General features: G+C 35.0%; 2 long non-coding RNA genes and 1 other non-coding gene across 3 annotated transcripts; 1 reads left to right on the top strand and 2 right to left on the bottom strand.

Moving 5' to 3' along the window:
- Nucleotides 1-2415: 2415 nt before the first annotated feature.
- LOC111444473 lies at nt 2416-2555 on the bottom strand. The gene has a single exon (XR_002710698.1). It is a non-coding gene; the product is annotated as a small nucleolar RNA Z247 (small nucleolar RNA).
- Nucleotides 2556-3242: 687 nt separating this feature from the next.
- On the bottom strand, nt 3243-20266 carry LOC111443878. Its single transcript, XR_002710582.1, has 3 exons — nt 20256-20266; nt 3516-3519; nt 3243-3331 (listed from the first exon to the last, which is right to left on the bottom strand). It is a non-coding gene; the product is annotated as an uncharacterized LOC111443878 (long non-coding RNA).
- Nucleotides 3256-15434, top strand: LOC111443877. Its single transcript, XR_002710581.1, has 3 exons — nt 3256-3341; nt 12026-12029; nt 15424-15434. It is a non-coding gene; the product is annotated as an uncharacterized LOC111443877 (long non-coding RNA).
- Nucleotides 20267-23350: the final 3084 nt, after the last annotated feature.

Here is a 23350-nt window from a genome sequence, read left to right as displayed (position 1 = left end):
AGAAGGCTATGAAGAAAAGCATTTTGAATATCAATCTGCCGAATAGCCCAACCACGAGAAATAGCAAGAGATAATAAGAGCCGAATGGTAGTGGGCTTAACAACTGGACTAAAGGTATCATCATAATCAACGCCATACTGCTGTTTAAAACCTTTAGCAACCAGGCGTGCTTTGTAGCGATCAATAGAGCCATCTGGCTTTTGTTTGAGTTTGAAAACCCATTTGCAATCAATAACGTTAAGACCAGCACGAGGAGGAACTAAGTGCCATGTTTTATTTTTTTTAAGTGCCTGAAATTCATCATTCATTGCCTGACGCCAGAGGGGATGCTCCATAGCAGTAATATGTGAAGTAGGTTCAGAGGCAGAAGACCGAGCTACAAGATATGTTACTGTTCCATCTGTATGCACCTTGGGTTTCTTGATATTGTGCTTCAATCGAGTACCATACGGATGAGTAGTAGGTGCAGGATCCACATTTGAGGGGACGGCCGTATCAGCCGTTGCGAGGGGAGCAACCGATGCTACAGCAGTTGGTTGACCAGCGGCCGAGGATTCGACCGGGCATTGTGCAATATCATCTGCTGGCGGAGGAGCCGAGGCCTCAATCATTGGCGGAACAACCAACGCGGATTCGCATGGCAGTGACGCGGAGGATTGTTGCGGCAATTCCGAAGCTGATGTAGACACCAAATTTTCTGCATCCAAAGAGTTAGTAGGCCCAGACATATGCATGTGATCATTCTCCAAATTAGTACTGCTATTATCCAAATGCAAGGTGCACAAATCAGGGGCATTATGCGTCGACTGCATGATTGGGGAAGAATTAGGTGAGGCTCTCTTGAATGGAAAAACATTTTCATCAAATATGACATCTCTAGACATATAGACACGACCAGAATCGGTGTCAAGACACTTATACCCTTTATGTGAAGAACTGTAGCCTAGAAAGACACATTCCTTTGATCGAAAAGAGAGCTTATGTTTGTTATAAGGACGAAGATGAGGCCAACAAGCACACCCAAAATTTTTTAATAAGGAGTAATTTGGTGGGGTATGAAAAAGAATCTCTAAGGGGCATTTTTTATCGATGACACGAGTAGGAAGACGATTGATGAGATATGTGGCTGTAAGAAACGCGTCGTCCCAAAATTTAATAGGTACATGAGCATGAGCTAGAAGGGCTAGGCCAGTTTCAACAATATGACGATGCTTGTGTTCAGCAGACCCATTTTGTTGATGTGTGTGAGGGCACGAAACACGATGACCAATTCCAAGGGAACGAAAAAATGTGTTATGAATTTTCTGATATTCCCCACCCCAATCAGATTGGACCCACTTGATTTTAGTATCTAGGAGGCGCTCAACATGAGCTTGGAATTGCAAAAATATACGAGGAGCTTCTGTACGATCATGCATCAAATAGATCCACGAAAATTTACTGAAATCATCAATGAAACTAATATAATATTTAAAACCCCCAACAGATGGAGGTGCAGGGCCCCAAACATCCGAAAAAATAAGTTCCAAAGGTGACGAAGACCTATGGGAAGAACTAGTATATGGTAATCGATGACTCTTTGCTAACTGACACGCATTACAAACTGACAAAGATGACTCACTAGCACACGAAATATTATTTAGACGCAAAATGGATTTTATTACTTGAGATGAAGGATGTCCAAGACGTGCATGCCATTGGGCTTGAGTAGTAGATCTGCTCACCAAGGCGTGCTTGAGATTATCGACATCGGATGGCTTAATAGGATAAAGACCAGATTCACACCTCCCATTTAGGAGACTTTTCCTCGACTGTCGATCCTTTATAGAAAAATGCCAAGGATGGAATTCAAAGAATACATCATTATCACGAGAAAATTTATGAACAGAAAGAAGATGTTTGGAAATTTCAGGCGCATGCAAAATATTACGCAACGCAAGAGGACGAGTAGCAGTATTAATTAGAGAATGACCAGTATGCAAAACACGCAAACCTGCTCCATTGCCGACTTGAACTTGTTCACCTCCATGATAACGTTCACGCACAGCGAGACGATCCAGGTCACTGGTGATATGGTCCGTAGCGCCTGTGTCGCTGTACCAATTTGGGTCAATCTTGTAAGAGGAAGTAGCCGCCAGTGCTGTAGGAGGAGCAGAAGAAGGTTCATCTTGATAGGACTCATCCATCCTATGCCAGCAGCGGATAGCAGTATGCCCCACTTTGCCGCAGATCTGGCAGGAAGGACGAGCAGAAGGGCCACGACGATCACTAGCAGGACGAGAGGGTGCATAACCTTGAGAACGACCACGACCGCGATCCCTACGCCCACGATTCTTCTGCTGACCACCACGACTAGCATAATTGGCAGAAGATCCAAGATTTAACTGAAGTTCAGCCTGGGGTTGTAGTTGGCGAGCTTCATACGTCATTAGATGTGCAAACACATCATCAAGGGTGAGGGCTTCACCCTTGGTAGTCATTGAGGTGACGAAGGGATCATAGTCAGGGCCAAGACCAGCGAGAAGATACGCAATCACATCATCATCCTGCAAGGCAGAGCCAGCGGCGGCCAGCTCGGTGGCTAGCCCTTTGATCTTGCAAAAATAATTTGCAGCAGATTGATCTCGTTTCTTGGACGTGGCGAGCTCAACACGAATCTGAGTAGTGCGAGCACGAGTTGACGATGAAAACATCCGCTGCAAGGTATCCCACGCCTCCTTGGACGTAGTAGCGGCAACCACATCATGAAGAATCTCCTCAGACATGGAGGAGAGAAGGCCGCTAAGGACTTGTTGATCCTGATCATACCACTGATTATAGGCCGGATTAGGGACCAGCTCAGCACCAGCAGCAGTTGAGGAAGGGATCAGCTTGGCAGGTGCAACATTGGTGCCATCGAGGTAGCCCATAAGCTCCGTACTCCGAAGGAAGGGGAGGAGCTGGGCACGCCATATGATGAAGTTGTTTTTTGTTAGACGAATTGTGACAACATGGTGTAGAGGGATTGGATATTGTTTAAGGCCAAAAGTCGCCATGGTAGTTGAGACGGTGTTGGAGATGGTGGATGGAGAGGAGGAAGAAGACATGGCGAGGAGTTTAAAAAATAAACTTTGGCTCTGATACCATGTTAGATTGAATGGCACAATGACCTATCTGGGTCACGACCTCATGTATTTATAGATGCGTATAATGAAGATTACATTCCAAATCTATGATTTGGTAACAAACCATAAAATCATAGATTTGGTAACAAACCCTTCAAATCATAACAACTAGTAAATCTTAGACTATTTTAGTATATACAGTTATGATCTATTTTAGGTTTAACAGCCTTTACCAAGGTGAGATTCACCGGAGATCTACTTGAAGATAGATCTAATCAATAATGTATATATTAAATCTTCATTTTCTTTTGTCCTATTTTTTAGAAATCACAACAAATTATAGTTAGATCTTGATTGAATTATTACAATGTTCTAGCTTTGAGTTAGAAACTAAATTTCAATCATTTATACGATTCTAGTAAATCACATCAGATTAGTTATATTATATTAAATTTTTATCAGTAGCCAAATGAATAGATTAAAGATAGAATGGCCAAATTTCAATCATTTATACGATACTAGTAAATCACGTCAGATTAGTTATATTAGATTAAATTTTTATCAGCCAAATGAATATATTAAAGATAGAATAGCCAAGAAAACTTCTGAATAGGAAACACTGAGATAAGGAAAGATTTGGAAACAGATGTGCATTGGAAATTTGGAATACATCAATTAAAAGGCAATACATCAATTAAAAATTAGGGAATTAAGAACCACAAACTAAATAGGGAGGGGAAGGTAAATACAGAGGGTAAATACATACAGTAGTAAAGTCGAGAATAACTTGAAATAGCTGTAAATAAAAATATAATTATAGATATATAACATTTCAAGACTTCTAACAATGGACCAATGTAAATTAGAGAAATAATCTTGTAGAGTTCAAACCCAAAACTAATGTCATGGGCTCATATAGGTTGACCCAAATTTCAAAGGACGGAATCGAACTTTCATTAAAGATATATTCGTGACAACGACTTAAGCTAGCTAGGTAAGTGACCTTACTATCGGCATGGTTATATTTGCTGTTGACACGTGCCCCGTGGTTCTGCACGTGTCATATATATTGATATGTGTGAATTGTCTGTGAATCGATATGCTTCTTATTTGTTATGTATATGTTATAATATGTGAATTGTTTGGTACGATGAGTTCAATGATATGTTTGAGATAGGATACGAGAAGGATGCACAAAACGAAATGTAACGATAGGAGTAAAATACGTTCATAAAACGTTAAGGTTAGGTTACATTCTGGAGTGATGTGGATAAGAGAGATTGATGGAAGAATACGGTTAGACTACGGGTAGAAAGGGATAGGGTGATAGATTGATAGAACGATAGCGTTAGGTTAAGTCCTTGTGATGAGATGACAAAGGTACGTTCACGTAATGATAGATATAAGAACGTTAAGGCTATGACAAGTTAGAGAATGATATGACTACGAAGTGTTTACGTTATTACTTGTTTATGATATGATATGTAACGACTCGAAATTTTCTACTTAATTTAAGGTCGCTACTGTATACGTACCATAAACATTGAATGCGAAAGACTTCATTTAAATTCCATAAAACATAACCTTTAACTTAAAACACAGCCATGGACTTACGTGTTTCGAAAACATCTTTAAAACGACACAACAAAAGGCTCGAAATAAAATAAATAAACGTTTAAGTTTAAAAGATCCTATTCTATCCTAAGTCTAAGAAAATAAATGCCACTATCCTATGCATGTGCCATGATCTCGAGTTGCGATGCTGTCGTCAGCCGTACAGGAATGCCTTGCCTTAACCTGAAAAATGTAGTAGCACATGGCTTGAGTATTTAAAGAAATACTTAGTAAGTGACCCCATTATTGGGGTTAAATGCAACAATCACATGCAATGAAATGATGGGACCTATCTTTTGTTTTGTTTCATTTCATTTCGTTTCGTTTCCCCTACAGTGTAATCCTAACAGGTAATCGTGGACGTGTACCATATACTCTACACGCAGCCCATACGTTCGAGTATGGGCTCACCAGCTAGTTCGCACACCGCTAGGCCACTGTCCCTAGCCGCTGGGCATGCTCTGGGGGCCCACCGGTTCCTGTTAAAACTAAAACCGTCATGGCAGCGCTATGCAGGGCATAACGATCGTTGTCCTGCCATTTGGATGTACGCGTCCGTACCCTCGTAATGGGATAGGGGTATCCCCCCAAATGCATGATCACACAATATGCATGAGGTCCCACTAGTCTTACAGTCATCATTTAATGAACATAACCCCGTGTCACGTTTTCATGCTTACGTGTCATTCTCATTACATATCATACATATTCCTAGCGGGGTTATGTATCATGCAATTTACCGTATTTCATGTCATACAATTCATCTAGTTACATTTCAATACTCATACAACAAGTCATAATCGTACAAGGGCCACACATCGTCATATGCATTCATATCACATCAACTAAGCAGCATAAATAACATACATTCACGTTCACATGATTTCGTACTTAAGCACCATAATCTAGCATACAATGTATCATATCATAACCAAGTCAATAACGTAAACACTTCATAGTCATATCGTTCTCTAACTTACCATAGCCTTAACGTTCTTATACCTATCATAGACATATCATTACGTTACGTACCTTAGTCATATCGTCACAAGAACGTACTCTAATGCTATCGTTCCATCAATCTATCACAAACCTATCTCTTTCTACCCATAACCTAACCGTATTCTTTCATCAATCTCTCCTATCCATAGCACTCCGTTATGTAACCTAACTCCAACGTTTCATGAACGTATCTTACTCCTATCGTTACATTTCGTTTTGTGCATCCTTCTCGTATCCTATCTCAAATATCTCCTAGAGCACATTGTACCATAATTATTATCATACAATCCACATATTATAACATAACATAACATATAGGAAGCATATCGATCCACAGACAATTCACACATATCAATATATATGACACGTGCCGAATCACAGGTAACGTGTCAACATCAAATATAATCATGCCGATAGTAAGGTCACTTACCTGGCTAGCTTAAGTCGTTGTCACGTATATATCCTTACTGAAAGTTCGATTCCATCCTTTGAAATCCAAGTCAACCGTAATAACTGACAAAAATCTCTATGTTCAAAGCCATTTTACTTCTCAAATCTGACCATGGTTGTTTTTTGTTTCTTTCTTTTTTTTTTGTGTAGGTTTTCTGTTCTTTCTTTTTTTTTGCAGCTTAGATGGGTAGAGGAGAGATAATTGTGGGAAAGGATGAGACGTTAGTAGAGAGAGGTGGGGAAAGGTTTATTTTTTAGTTTTTATTTTTTTATTTTTTTTATTTTTTGAATTAATTAATTAATTTTTTTATTATTATAATTTTAACTATTTTTATAATTATTTTTATTCGTTTATTCCTTTATTTATTTTTGGGCTATTACATTATATCCCTCTAAAAGAAACTTTCGTCCTCGAAAGTGTTTTAATCTAGGAATAACTCGGGTCCTTATTCTAAGAGTTCTTTGTTAAGTCTTCAAGTTCCATTAAGTAAAAATTCTTAACAAGTATACCTTAATTCGTATGAGTCATAACATTTATTTGCATGCATAAAACTTTCATAAGCCTATCACTTTGCATTCGTAAAATCTTTGAATCCTTATAAGGTGTCTTGTCATATAGTTAGGTATTTTAAATCTGAATTCATACTCCAAAAGGGTCTTTTGGTCATTTACCCCCAAATCTTGGTTTAATTCTTCAGCATATTCCAATAGTCTTGTAACTTTGTGTAATCCTTTTACACCATGATATAAGGCTCCTCATCAAATTTCATGTCATTTAGAGGTCACTTTGGTCATAAACTAGTGGTACATAATTATAGGGGCATTTTAGTCATTTTACACCTACACTTGGTTTAGCCTGTTATCATAACCTAATGGTCACCAAATTTCGTACATAACCTTATCATATCATATTGGGTCTTCTTCTAAAATTTCATGGACAACATAATTCATCTAAGGTTTGTGGTTCTGGCACTTCATTGAAATAAATATTCATGTGTAAATAAGGTTGGAAAACTTACATAGTTCCTCATTTTTTTTAATTAATTAATTAATTAATTTATTATTTTTACTATGATTCCATCTACTAGATCAATAGTTTTACTAGTTTCTGCTTTACATCGTTCTCCAAATCAAATTTTCTACACTTAGTTAAAGGTTCACTAATGGACCTGTTTGTCCATACATCCTCAAAATCTCATTTTAAAATACTGATCTCCGCCTACACAAGAAAATTGTTGGTAAAACTCCAAAAAGACACTTTTTTTTATCTAATTTTTTCCACTCCTTATCATTAAAGAAAGACAACGAAAAATTTCAGGGTAGAAACCTTCTCGAGAATTTCTCTTACGATTCGAACCCATAGCTGATGATAGAACTAAAATAGATATTTTTTGTTTACTACTCACACACACTCATACCTTTGTTTCTCGATCAATCTCTAATTCTAATCTTCCTCCCCAATCAAATATTATGGTGCTGGTATAGACCGAAATTTCGTTACAGTCCAATTTTGACCAGTAATAGATACCGGGTCTTATCAATATTTGACTGACCACAATTCTGTATAGTCCATTTACTATAGGAGTTCCCCGGGAATTCACTAGAGGAATATTTTCAATTAAAATTGTTCGTTCTCTATATTTTTAATAATTAAAAAGAAAGAAAAAATTGTTTTCCTTTCCTCATTATTGTTTGTGTCCACTTGATTTGGTTCATCATTAATGTCTCATCTTTGTAGATGAATTCCATATACAAATTTGCCTATTTTCCCATACAAAATTAAGAAATTTGTAATACTTCTTCTCGTTTGGCTACCTACCCCAATTCTAGTAAATTTTTGGAGTCAAAATCATGACATGAAACTGGTTAAGAACTCCACCCTATCCCAATGCAAATAGAATGCACTAGTAAATCACATAGATCTACGAACGACTTCCTGTATTTGGTTTGTGGAAAAGCTAGAGTTTGAGGATTTGGTAACTTTCATTGGAAACATTGTCAAATGGGCTTTTCTCTTGGTATACCTTATCAAGTACAGCCCAAAACTAATGCTCCTATAACCATAACGGAAAGACATCACAACCCTTTCAATGCCTTGTACTATGAAGAATGGGCTTAACAAAATTCTCTTATAAGAATTGGTATTATATTAGCATGGTGGATATTCTCAGATGCCATAAAACTTGGGATACTTGAAAATCAAACTTAAAATGACAGTTTTGAAACTTTAACTATAGTAATACCTTTTAACCAAGTTGACATTGCTAGGAAAAATTGATTGGTAATTTTCTACAACAATTTGTTTATGTTGAGCTTCCTGAGTGCATTCGTATACCTTAAGGAGGATTACCACAAAACTTCTAGTTGATTTAGAGACAATGTCCCACTCTAATCCTCGTATGTCCCCCAGCCAAGTTCATCTTAAATCATGGTTTCTTAAATTTAAGGTACCTTGACAATCTTATACCGTAGTCCCTCTCCATATACCTCTAAAATTTTGACCATGATCGTAATGCCTCATCCAAATTGTGGCTCGATACTTTTAAATCATCTCACAACTTCCATAATTGCGGTTGTATTACTTTTATTTTTTTATTTTTTTTTTATTATTATTATTATTATTTATATAGTTTTCAAGCCTTATTAAGGTAGGAAAGTTTTTTACATCTCAGTACTAATAAAGCTCATCTCCCGTTAACGCACAAACTAGCTAAATCTAATTATGCATAAAAATTTACTCCTAATGATTTAAACTATCTATGCCTAATTACGCATAAATAATTTAAATTGGATTCCAAAAATTTAACTTAAGTCTAATTATGCATAAAAACTTACTCCTGATAATTTAAACTAAGTCTAATTATGCATAAAAACCTACTCCCAATAATTTAAACTAAGCCCAATACGGCATAGAAACTAACTCCCAATAATTTAAACTAGGCCTCATCATGCATAAATAATTTAAACTCGATTAAAAAAATTTAACTAGCCAGAAGGTAGTCATACATACTAACTTTGAACGCTTTCTAAAAATTGAAACTAGGAGGAAATAGTCCGGGCAAATCAACCAAAATTTTGGCCTTGAGCCGTCAAAAAGTGTACTCTCTGACTGGCTCAAACCGTTCATTTAGGATGATAAAATGAAGTGGGGGACCTCCCTTTTTTATAGTGGAGGCCAACCCGCCACTTCTCAACTTTAGCAATGTGGCACAAAGTTTCGCTTCTTTTATTTATTTTTTATTTTTTTATTTTTTTATTTTTTGTTCATACATCATACACGTCAAGATGAAACTTTCGTCCTCGAAAGTGTCTTGATATTGAAATTACTCGAGTACTTCTCCTTGATCTCTTCCCTCTATTTCCACATAGTTTCTTTCGTTTCATAGTCTTGTAAAGATCATTTTTATTGTACATGTTTTTTTCTTTCCTTCTTTCTTTATGAGCATCACAAATAATCTCTAATGATATTTTTTCACTAAAAAATGTTGTGCCAGCTGGTTGGTTTCATATTAGAAAGTTGCAGTTGACCATCATTCTTTTTTTTTTCCTTCAGGAACATTGACATGAGTTCTTTGCATATGTCAGTTTTATGATATTAACCTTCGCATTTCCAATTATTATACATATTTTCTTTTCGTCCTAGTTTGTTACCCTTAAAATGTTAAAACCTAAAATATTACTTAATTCTGAAAGGGTTTTGAGTAGAGTGATACCCGAGTAAAAGAGAGTACATGAATGGACCAAGGTTATATCCGATAAAGTGACCCAGAGTATAGATGACTAAGAAATGCTTAAAAAGAATTGAAACTTACTACCTATATCAACGAGATGCACTTTCCTTTTTGTTGGCTTAATCATAAGAACTTCGAGATTAAATGTGCTTTTCTTGGAGCAAGTTTATGTTGGAAGACCTCTTGAGAATTTTCGTAGCAAACATGTGAGTGAGGAAAAGACATGCTGGAAGGACTCATGTTTGTCTGTGGAGATAGTTTTCACTCTTAGAAGCGAGAAGTAAATAACCTTACAATATTGTCAGGGGAATATTAGGGCCATTGACGGCCAAATCCTGAGTTTGAAAGCTTGCACATGGGTAGATACAAGCAGAAACTTCAAACCCAACCAAATTATCAACATCCAAAGAACTATAAATTCCCAAAAGATTCCTCCCCTTTTATTAGACTTAAATATGCAACATATTTAAGTCTATAAAGAAACCCCGCGACTCTCTCTAGAATTATTACATGTGAAAGCAAGCAAACATTAAAGAAAAAAAAAAGTAGGTTTTGTGGGACCAAAATGAGTGAGGGTGATTTTACTTCATTTTTCCCAAGGGTGAATCAATTCAAACTTCCCCGAATGAAGATTTTCTAAGTAAAATCCATCATCAAATGTTGCCCAAATGCAGTTTTTAACGTTGCATCGTTCCAGCTTGTAATTTTTCTCGAACTATATTATAGTCTATCCTATGTGTTTCGTACGTTCGTGAAAAACTAGATTTGCTGCTATGTGTAATGCTCCTTGATTATTACAATAGAATAATGCTTGTTCGGACAGTGGAACTTTCAAGTCTTGAAGAATGTATCTTAACCAAGTTAACTCCAAACAAGTATTTGTCATAGCTCGATACTCGGCTTATGCTGATGATTTGGACACATTGATTTATTTTTTTAGACTTCCAAGGAATAACTAAATTTCCAAGGAAAATGCAGAACCCATAAATTGATCGTCTGGAAGTTCGGCAACCACCCCAGTCTAAATTGCAATATGCTTGTAATCTTAAGTTGTTTTCAAATGGTAGTAGAAGTCCTTGACCAGGAGTACCTTTGATGTATCTAAGAACTCGAAAAGCTGCCTCCCAATGTGGTTTTCTTGGTTCATGCATAAATTGACTAAGCATACGAACTGAATACACTATGTCAGGCCTAGTAACGGATAAATATATTAATCTACCAATCAACTGTCTGTATTTACTTGGATCATTCAACTTCTCTCCTTCTGTTAGAGAAAGTTTTAGATTTTGCTCCATAAGAAATCTTTCTGGACGTGCTCTTCTAAGACATGGGTCTTGAAAAATGTCTAGAACATACTTCCTTTGAGAGATAAAAATTTCTTTTCTAGACCTAGAAAATTCAATGCCTTGAAAATATTTCAAATTCTCTAAATCTTTGATAAGGAATTTCTCGAGTAAACTAGTCTTGAGATGTTGAATTTCTTTGAGATCATTGCCTGTCAACAGAATATCATCAACATAGATAAGAGTTGCAGTGAAAGAAGTACCTTTACTCTTAATAAATAAAGAGTAATCTGCTTTGGACTAGGTGTAGCCTACATTTTGTGTATTGGTTAGAGAATATGGAGAACCAATTGCGAGAAGCCATTTTTAAACCATAAAGAGATGTATGGAGCCGACATACTGTATTCTCCCCCTGTTGGCGAATACCTGGTGGTAAAGACATATCGACTTCCTCGTCTAGATTACAATGGAGAAAGGCATTTTGAACATCCAACTGATGAGTGAACCATTTTTGAGCAGCAGCAATAGTGAGTAAGCAATGAGGTGTAGTAAGTTTCACTGTAGGAGAAAACGTCTCTTTGTAATCAACACCTTCAACCTGAGTGTATCCCTTTGCTACCAGTCGAGCTTTATAACGTTCAGTAGAACTATCAAAGTTGTGTTTAATCTTGTATACCTAATGACGGCCAATAGCTTTATGGCCAGGTGGTAGAGAAACGAGAGACCAAGTATGATTACGTTCCAAAGCTGTAATTTCATCATTCATAGCCTGCTGCCGTAATGGATCGCCAACTGCCTCATCATAGGTTTTAGGTTCTGTTTGGGCTGTAATAAGAGCTAGAAAAGTACGTTGAATAGGTGAAAAATGAGAGAATGAAAGGTAATCATGAAGGGGGTACTTGGTGCTAGTGTAGGGACTTGAGCTAGAGGTTAAATGATTGGCTCCAGAAGACATCTCATTATCATTATAACAAGCTGGAGGCTATTTGGTACGAGTAGAACGTCGGAGTGGAATTCATGTATCAGGTGGGATAAGATTAGAATTAGTGGGTGAATCTGGAGAAGGAATAGAAGGCGGAGGGTCGACGAATTAGTAGGTGAAGGAATAGAAAGTGGGGGAGGACTAGAATGGATGTTTGAGTAGGATGAATCATGAAGTGGTAAAATGGGAGTTGAAGGAGCTAATGTCAAAGTTTGTGAAGCTCGTGAAAAAGGAAAATCATCGTCACAAAATTTAACATCACGACTGATAATTTTTTTTTAGATTGCATGTCATACAACTTGTAACCTTTGTGACCACAAGGATATCCTACGAAAACACAAGGAATTGTCCGAGGTTCAAATTTTTTCTTAGGGTGTACTACAGTTGCATAACACTTACAACCAAAAACTTTAAGAGGGTGAAATGTAGGTGGTCTTTGTAGAGTGCTTCAAAGGGTGTTTTGTTAGATAACAATGGTGATGGTGTTCTATTTATAAGATAAACAGCAGTTAAAATGGTGTTCTATGTAGAGTGCTTAAAATGCACTCTACCTAACTTTAACTCGGCCTAAGATTTCTTATGCAGTTGGGGTTATGAGTCGGTACATGCAAAGTCCAAAGAAGCCTCATTTGGATGCAACTCGACGGATCTTGAGATATGTCAAAGGTATAATCGACTATGCTCTTTTGTACAAAAGAAGCAAAGACTGCAAGCTAGTTGGATACTGTGATGCTGACTATGCAGGAGACCACGATACTCGGAGGTCAACCACTAGGTATGTGTTCAAGTTTGGTTTGGGAACAATTTCTTGGTGTAGCAAGAGACAACCAACAGTATCATTATCAACTATAGAAGCAAAGTATAGAGCAGCTCAGGAAAGTACATGGTTGAAACTCTTGATGGAAGATTTGCACCAGAAAATTGAGTATCCAATATCACTTCATTGCGACAACCAATCTGCGATTCGCCTAGCAGAAAATTGCAAGAACAAAGCATGTGGAGGTGCAGTACCATTTCATTCAAGAGAAGGTCCTAAAGGAAGAAATCGAGATGTAGCAGATCAAGACAGATGACCAAGTGGCAGACTTGTTTACAAAAGAGTCGAATACGGGCAAACATGAGAGTTTTCTCTGTCAGCTTAATATGGTGCGGCGATTGAGGACTAGTGCTGAGGGGGAGTGTTAAAATATCATCACTAGCCCAATAGAGTCAAGCCCAATAATTGTACCAGCCCATTGTATATTTATTTTAGTAGAGATTTTAGGAAATATAATAGATGTGTTAGGAAAGAAATCTCGATATTTTAGGAAAAAGATTTACATTTTTTAGGTCTAGATTGCGTAGGGTATAGTATACCCCTCGACCCTACCTAGTTTTTCATCCCAAGAAATTCCAAGCATTATAAAGTAGTAGTATTCTACAAAGTGTCTTGTATTCTCTTCTCGATTGGTCTTAATAAAGAGTGCAAGTGTTTCCCACAGAGAGTTGTGTTCAACATGCAGTATGCTTCCAATTCATCCCAGAGTGCTTTGAGCTTGGTGAAATATGCTGAAAGTGCCATGGTTCCCTATGACATCATTGTTATCGACATTTGTATCTGAAAAATTGCTGGAGCATTCTTTTGTGAGAATTGATTGTGAAGATCAACCCACACTTGATGAGCTGTCTTGGCGTGAATAATTCCATCAGCGATATCTGCTTCAACTGAATGAGTTAACCAAGATATTATCATACTGTTAAACTGATTCCAGAGTTCAAATTCGATTAAATTTGCATCTTGAGACGGTTCTTCAATAGTGCTATCAATGAAGCCAATTTTCTTTTTGGCAATAAGAGCATGCATAACTAATTGACGCCAGGATTGATAATTTGTTCCATTTAATTTTATTGGAACAAGTGAATATAATGGCAGAGTGATGATTATAATAATGATGTATTAAGTCAACATCCGAAATTTTGAAGTTCGATTTGGCTGATTCCGCCATAAAGAAAATTATGATATTTAATAACACCAAGATCGATTCTTTGATACAATATTAAGAATGAGAAATAGAATTGGGATCGAAAGAGCAATCTTCATTAATATTCACAACGTTTAAATCGGATACAAGCTACCAACTAATACCTAAAAATAAGGAAAAATATAAACTAACTAAATTTTGAAAATAAAATAAAATAAAATATACTATTAAGCAAATCATAAAGGAAAAAATATTAACGAATTACGAATATCTAAAATATATTCCATAACTAATTATTATAATATATTCTCCAAATATTATATCTTAATAAGTTCTTATCATGTTAATTCCTAACGATCTTGGTCCTTGGATTCTAAAACCTTGGTTATCTTTTAAGGGCTTTAGTACTATGGTTCATGGTTCTTGGTTCTTGATCCATGTTCTAGTCCATGATCTTTCTCTAGTCCTTGGTACTTTCTAAGTTCCTTTTCGGTTCTTGGTTCTTTCTCCAACACTCTGTCCTGAAGATTTACGGTATTAGACATGAACCTGATATCTTGTGTCCAAGGGTTCATGCGTTCCAAGCGACATAGTCTTAACCCACACCTCAAGGCTTGCCCTTCGATGAGCTCTGAAAACCTACATCCAAGGAAGGCTTCTTACGTAACAAACGATGTATTCTAATTCTGCATCAAGGGCTTGCCCTAGGATACAGTTTGAATACCTATGCCCAAGGCTTCATGCGTTCCAAGCAGCATAGTCTGAATACCTACGCTCAAGGCTACATGCGTTCCAAGAAGCGTAGTCTGAAATCCTGCACCCAGGTATTCTAAGCGGCTTCATGCGTTCCAAGAAGCATAGTCTGAATACCTACGCTCAAGGCTTTATGCGTTCCAAGAAGCGTAGTCTGAAATCCTGCACCTAGTGCTTGCCCTATGTTACAATATCAATACCTATGCCCAAGACTTCATGCATTCCATGCGGCATAATCTGAATACTTACAGCGTATTTTGAGTCAAATGTTGGCTGGAAATGCTCGAGAGGACTACTTTGATGAAATAGAGGAAAACGGAGACAGGGCTGAGGCTCTTAAGAACAACGCATGAATTTCTTTCTTCGAGGAGAATAATAATGATTGACTATTAAGTAAGGACTTAATTGTGAATATGATATTCCAAGGAATGTTCATAAGTAAAATTATAGCATAATTGTATGAGTTTTTATTTCACTTTTGATTAACAAATGACAACATTTTTCATTTTCAACCTCGACATAACTCAAACTCCACTCTTTTAGAGTAGTAGTAACCTATAATAATTATAAAAAAAGAGATTATTTTGTAGTTTTGAACCGAGTAATATGGCATAAATTAATATGTAGCACTTGCCTTAAGGTCGGGATCTAAAATTCACATAGTCAATTGTACTCGATTGTAAGGAGAACACCTGCTAATGCAAACCAAGTAAGTGACCTTAGTAACGGTTAGGTTAAAAGTTGATGTTCGTATCATGACACGTGCCTCGTGGTTCTATACGTGATATATGCTTGATATGTGTGAAATGTTTACGGAACAATGCGACAATGGTGTCTGTATGAAACGATATGACTAAGATATCTTTATGAAATGATATGACTGGGATATGTTTATGAAACGATATGACTAGGATACATTTAGGAAACCTAGACTAGGATATGTTTATGAAACAATTTGGCTAGAATATGTTTATGAAACAATAAGACTAGGATACATTTAGAAAATGACATGACTATGATATGTTTATGAAACGAGATGACTAGGATATGTGTATGAAATGGTATGACTAAGATTTGTTTATGAAATGAGATGACGATGATATATTTATGAAACGATATGATAAGACTACGTCTATGAAATGACATGACTATGATACGTTTATGAAATGATATGACCATGATATGTTTATGAAAGAATATGACTAGGTTATGTTTATGTAACGATATGATTGTGATGTGTTTACAAAACAATATGACTATGATATTCTTACGAGATGATAAGTCCATGATATGTTCGTGATACAACGTGACTATGAGATGATACGTGAATGTTATGACACGTGATATGATGATGTACTGATGATATGATAAATGTTATTGTATAACACGTTTGGCGATATAGTACATGATATGATGTATGTATGATATGACATGATATGACACGATGCCTGATATGAATGATATACGACAAAAATGTGTGGACATAATGCACAACCGCAATTTATGTAAGGAAACTATGATAAAGATTATGATATGAACGAAAAATGGAAGGGGTTGTCTTACATGATAATGAATAAAAATGTTGGGATCTCATGCATCATTGTGCATTCATGCATCCAGGAATACCCCTATTTTACGATGATACAGACACGTACACTACGAGGCTGAAAAATGATCATCATGTTTATCATAATGCTACGACGATCGCTATGCCTAGCTGGTGTTTGACATCAACAGCTCTAGAGAATGCTCGCCTGACCATGAAAGGGGCCCGGAGGTGTGCGAACCGACTGGTGGGTTCATACTCGCACGTGTGGACCGTTTGGAATGAACACCTAAGGAATATAGAATTATACGATAGGTCCTACACATGATTGTATGTGTTTGCATCTAACCGCAATAGTGGGGTCACATACCAAGTATTTCTTTTAATACTCAAGTCATGTGCTACTGCTATTTCAGGTAAAGGCAAGGCACCTCTGTACCACTAACGACTACATAGCCATTCGAGACCATGAAACATGCAAAGGGTAGTTGTGTTTAGTTTCTTAGAGTTAGATTAGGATAGAGTGTTTTTAATTATAATGTTAATATATTTCATTTAATATTTTGTTACGTCGTTTTAAAGATATTTTCAAACACGTAGCTCTATTGTAGTGTTTTAAGATGAAATCTATATTTTATGATGAAGTTAAGTTATGATTATGATAGTGACTTTAGGTAAGCAGAAATCTAGGGTTGTGTATTCTTATTTGAACGGAAGGATATGCTCCTTGTATTAGAAATTTATTTCAAATGAGTACAAATTAAGTTACAAATTCATGGAATAAGAGGTAAAAAAATTTAAACTTTCCACTCATTTTTTTAACTAAAAAAAATTAAAAATTAATAACCTAGACTATATTATGAGGTTGTATAAACCATTAAGCATAAAATAATTTTGGGCTTTTGAACTTAAAGTATTAAACTTCTAATTTAACATTCAAACTATAATTATATTTTTAGAAATCGCCATAGAAGTTGAATATGGATAATGACTTTTTTCTGTTGTATATTATACTTTAAAAGCTATCAATTATATATATATATATATATAAAGGTGGTGCCGTTGAAAATTTTGCATCATGCAACAACCTTATTACCTAAATCATTGGCCTTCGACTTGCAATAGATTGTTAGAAGTTCTCCTTCCCTTTAATTAAGAATAGTCACTTTCTAAGGTGACTCTGGAAATTCGAAAGATAAACAAATGATGACATTAAAAGTTGATGCAAAAGTAAACAACAAATCAAATAAAGACAATTCATAGCATTCATTTTTCAATGGATTCTGATTTTAGAATCTAAAATCTGAATAATTGCCAAAGATAAAAGAAAAAGAGATATAACTTAGAGATAACTTGTTCTATTTCCTGTTAAATCTAGTAACATTTCCTATTTTTGTCTTCCCAATATCTGCCATCTTTTCTTGTTGTTTTGTTTCTTCTTCCCAAANTCTGCTATTTTTCTGTTTTTTTTTTTTTTTTTTTTTTTTTTTTTTTCATTCTATTTCACAACCGGTGTTGGGTTGAGAGACAATGAGGAAGGTGGAGACCATTTACTTTTTTTTAATTTTTTTCTTTACTCATTATTATTATTATTATCATTTTTATTTATTTTATTATTATTTTTACTCTGGTTACATGAGGTCCCAACATTTATCTTTTCATTATGTTGTATAACAACGGTCTAGAATTTTTCTTTATATCATATCATTTTATCATAACTTTCTAGGTGTATATTGGGGTTGTGCATTATGTCAATTCATCACATTGCTTGTCAATCATATCATATCATATATCTCATCATGTCAAACATATGTCATATCATAAACTTATCATGTCTTGTAACGTATCATATAACATTGCATAGCATCATCGCATCAAAGAATAACATCATCACACATCGTACATCATCATCATAAAATATAGTCACAACATCATAAATATAAAGAATAAATGACACGTGTAAGGGCCACTAGGTACATGTCGTCATACATTAAACAAGTCGTTCAACCTACCCAATAGTAAGACTACTTACTTGGTTGCCCTTAGCCGGCGTTCTCCCTAAATTCGAGTATGTTTGCTTTTCGCCCCTCGAAATTTCTCCTAGTATTATTAGTCGTCGTTTTCTATTAGAACGTCCATCTTGCTTCGTTAGTAACTATAATTTCTTAACTCAGTTTAACATAAACCGAGAAATTTAACTATATCCTGACTTTAATTTCTTTAAAGAATGTCAATTTAAGATTTAGGATAGTCAAAACCGCAAAAATTAGGCAAAATACCCTTTTCGGAATGGTGTATAAATTTCAAATTTACTTCATTTTTGTGCTTGAAATTTTTCTATAATATCTAGACTTTGATTTTAAGGTTGACGTCAATATTTTATTCTTCAATAACAACTTTAATATTTTATTGAGATGTAAACATTTTTATATTAAATGTTTCCATATATTTAAGAACTTAAACAATTAATAGACACTTTGTTAGAGTAGTGTTACGTCAAGTACACTAGTTGTGTAGTAACCAAAATATTTTATGTGATGTAAGGTGAAGGTGATGAATTTGTCTAAGGATTTCATGGATGAATGAGCTCGAATACCTTTGTTCGACTATTATATAAAGAAAAACCCTTCTCATCTGCACCCAATGCAGTGCGAATAGTTGCATCGGTCTTGAAGCCAAATTTTATGCTCTGGCCAAAAAACCTCGAATGAAAGCTTCCCATAGTTGCTGCTAAAAGTTGCACCAAAACAATGTTGTCGGCAACAAATTCTCTTTGAATTCCCAGCTGTATTCCTGTTTGAATGGAAGAATATGCTCCCCTAATTAGAAAGGTATGTCACATGTTTTATTGTCAACATTGGTTATTTACTTAAAAACTAAAATCGGACCCGAAAGTAAAGGAATTTGAACCTCTAATGTTTTAACTAAGGACCTCTAAATTATTCAGTTAAGTTATGCAATGAATTACATTTAAAAAATAAAATAAAATTTTTATTCATATTTGAAGGATGACTAAATGTAACGACCCTAAATTTCCACACACTCAAAGTCGCTACTAACGTCTCATGCTCATCTATAATGCGGAAATATAACTCTTACATGAACATAATTGATAACAAAAATTTCAAAAAAACGTTTAAAACAACTTCTTCTCTGAAAAACACAGCCATGGTCTTACGTGTTTAAATATGAAATACTGAAATTTAGAGAAAACAAAAACAAATACAAAATAATTTAAAACAATTAAATGCAAAACAACCTATTCTAACTTAAGACTAGAAATTTGAATATGAGTCTACCCTATGCACGTGCCACAGTCTCTGCTCGCGATGCCGCCGTCCTCCGTACAAGTGCACCTTGCCTTTACCTGAAAAAAAAAGAAGTGGCACACGGCCTGAGTATTTCAAAGAATACTCAGTAAGTGGCCCCACTATAGGGGGCCATGTAAATGCAAACACATACAATCATGATTTAGGGACCTATCTCTAATCATCTTAGGGGTGGCCTCCAGTCTCGGATAAATTGGATGTGTAGTACTTCCCTACACACGACTCACACGTGCGAGTGTGAATCCCCAAGGCGCTCACACACCCCCTGGACCCTCTGGTCAAGCTAATCTGTAGCGACGTCCGGAGGTCAGCGGAACCCCATAGTGTCATGGGCCTCATGAACACCCTCATCTGTGTGCATTCGCACCTGTGCGTATTCACGCTCATCATATGGTGCGCGTCCGCACTCATCATCTCTAGGGGAAGTAGCCCTATGCTTATGAACATACAATATGCATGAGGTCCCTCTAAATCCATCATAATGTCTCTTCTGACACAACCCTCTTATCTCATCTCTTTGTTACTCTAGGTAACACATACTCGTGGATATTTATATTAATATCGTTTTCACGCTCTTAGGGTTGTGTCCTATGTCGATCTAACGACATGATGCAATATGGCACTCATCATCATATAGCATGCTCAATATGGAAAACATCATCATATTAAGATAAACGTCACGCAATCATCATACTCATCATATTGCCACAAAGTGCATCAAACATATCAAGTACGACATTCATCAATATATATATATATACTGAGCACATCATCAGGTATCATAACCCACACGTCATCATAACTCATACATCATACATCATCATAACTCATACAATTTTTAGCCTATCCTATAGTAAGGCCACTTACCTGGTTGGCCTTAGCCGAAGAATTCCCTAATTTATTTACGTAAGCTCCCGTTTCTCGAGAACTACACCAAACGTTGCCAAGGTTTGCTTCCTATCGCATCGTTCGTCACATTTTGTTAGTATTTCACATTTTAATTAATAATCCAACTAACCGTGTGAAAAACTGCTCTAAACTGTCTCAATAAAAATCGAATTCCATGTTTTCATTGTTTCTAAATTATATAGGATAATGAAACTTAAAACTTAAATTAATAATATGCCAATATTATTAATATTTCAAGTGGCTTGGATAATTCAACATTTAATGTTATATCCTATAAATACAAATATAACAATTTCTCATATCTTTTCCTATCATTTATTTCTCTTCTATGTCATATTTTAATTTTATTTACTGTACTTGCCATTTTCAAACCGTTCTAACTTTCTTTTCTTTCCTAAAATCCTCTCTCTTTTGTTTTTTTTTTTCCTTCTTTCTTTTAACTCTAATCCTGTTTAGTCTTTCAATTTTGGCATTACCATATGAATCGTACTTGCCATCTTCAAACTGTCCTAACTTTCTTTTCTTTTCTAAAATCCTCTTTCTTTTGTTTTTTTTTTCCTTCTTTCTTTCCACTCTAATTCTGTTTAGCATTTCAATTCTACTCCCATATCTAATTATTTTAAGCAATTTAAATTTAATTCTTTTAATTAGTTTCATTTTTTTTAGGCAGTTTAATTTACTCACCAGATTTTCTTTAGTTTTACTATTTCCAAATCTAATCTTCCTCTCTTTCTTGTGAAAATCTCTTTTGATTATGTTTTCCAAATTTGGTATTTTTTATTTTTATTTGATCTGTCTTCCAATCTTTCTCTCTTTTGATTATGTTTTCCAAATTTGGTATATTTTATTTTTATTTGATCTGTCTTCCAATCTTTCTCTCTTCTCTTCTGTCTCATATTTTAATTCTATTGCCAGATTTTATTTTTATTTGAATATGTTTTCCAGATCTTTCTTTTCCCTATCTTTCTCTCCTCCTTATCTATCTATTCCTTTTTTTCTCTAATCAATTTTCATGGACCCTAATAATTTCTAATTCAGATCATAGCAACAGATAACGGATAGATAATTTCTAATTCAGATCATTGCAACAGATAATTTCTAAATTTCTACCTCAGATCTAAATAATTGCTAATATCCTTTGTAGAAAGAAAGAGAAAAATAAAAAAAAGGTAAATCTGACTACTAACCTTTTGAAATGACATCTCTCTTCTACCATCTCCCCATTATCTGCCTTCCTTCTGTTTTTGTTTTTGTTTTTGTTTTTTGTTTTTTGTTTTTTTTTGGCTGAGTTATTGATATGAGGGAGATTTTAGGGGATGGATGGAGAGATTAAAGGAGGTGGTTTTTTTTTTTTTCTTTATTTTGTTATTCTTATTTTAACACACACAGATATATATATATATATAATTAAACCCTGGGGGCGTTACACTAAAATAGATTTGGTAAATTTTAGAAATCAAATTAGAAATGAAGTAAATGGTTAGGGACTAAAGCTATACATATTTTAACTTTAATAATTCTATAAAATATTGAATAAAAATGAAAATTAGATATTAGAGGTATAAACAAAACATTTTAAACCCACCCAAAATTTCAAGTTGGTTGGATTGATAACCCAAATCACCACAAATATTTTCGCAGCCGACTTAACCTAACACTCTATTTTTTAATTAGGTCGTGTGACTAGTTACTATGATTGATTGGTTGGTTGGTTGTGTGATTGAGAGTGAGAGCGGGAGTAGCATGCAACTATAAGCGACGAGCGGCTGCAGAAGGTAGCTTGTGGATGAGATAGATCGAGAGTAGCAACATTATTGAAAAAATAAAAAAAAAACCCAAAAGTGGAAGACTAAAGCTCAAAGTATTGGACCCGGCTCGGTTCGGGTTGGCTCGAATTTTTTCTTCTTTGAGCCCAAAAAGCAAACCAAACCAATTTGTTTCCATAAAAAACAACCACCCAACTCAATATTCTATGTAACCCAACTTTGAGTTAGGTTGGTTGGATTTTTCAAGTTTTTTTCGAGTTTTTAGGTTTTCTATACAACCTTAATCAATATGTTTAAGTCAATCTAGATGTACTAATAAGATGATAATTGATATCTTATCTAGTTCGTTTTTTTTTATTCAATCTTAGGAATTTATTTTTTATTCCAGGTAACACAAATGAAAGCAAAGGACACCGTATTAGGAGCATGGTGAACTGCAAAGAATACAACTGAAATCATCAAGGATTTCATCGATAATAGAAAAGAACAACATTCAATAGCAAAAGAGAAAAGTATGTCTTGGGTTTGCATATTTTGGCCATGGAGCACTTGTTTTTGAAGTGAAATACAAGAACAATTTGTAGTACAAATAAGAGTGTTTCTCCAAAAATGAAAGATGGTAATTTGTAGTATGATTTGTTGATGTTTTGTCATTATTAAACTTGACATAGCAAAAAAAAAAAAAAAAAAGAAAAAAAAAAAAAAAAAAGAAAAAAAAAAAAAAAAAAGAAAAAAAAAAAAAAAAAAGAAAAAAAAAAAAAAAAAAGAAAAAAAAAAAAAAAAAAGAAAAAAAAAAAAAAAAAAGAAAAAAAAAAAAAAAAAAGAAAAAAAAAAAAAAAAAAGAAAAAAAAAAAAAAAAAAGAAAAAAAAAAAAAAAAAAGAAAAAAAAAAAAAAAAAAGAAAAAAAAAAAAAAAAAAGA

This window comes from Cucurbita moschata, unplaced genomic scaffold (genome assembly GCF_002738365.1).
Source record: "Cucurbita moschata cultivar Rifu unplaced genomic scaffold, Cmos_1.0 Cmo_Scf00006, whole genome shotgun sequence".
In the NCBI taxonomy this organism is placed as follows: domain Eukaryota; kingdom Viridiplantae; phylum Streptophyta; class Magnoliopsida; order Cucurbitales; family Cucurbitaceae; genus Cucurbita; species Cucurbita moschata.
The sequence above is the reverse complement of the archived record's forward strand: the minus strand, read 5'-3'. Positions and strand labels throughout refer to the sequence as shown.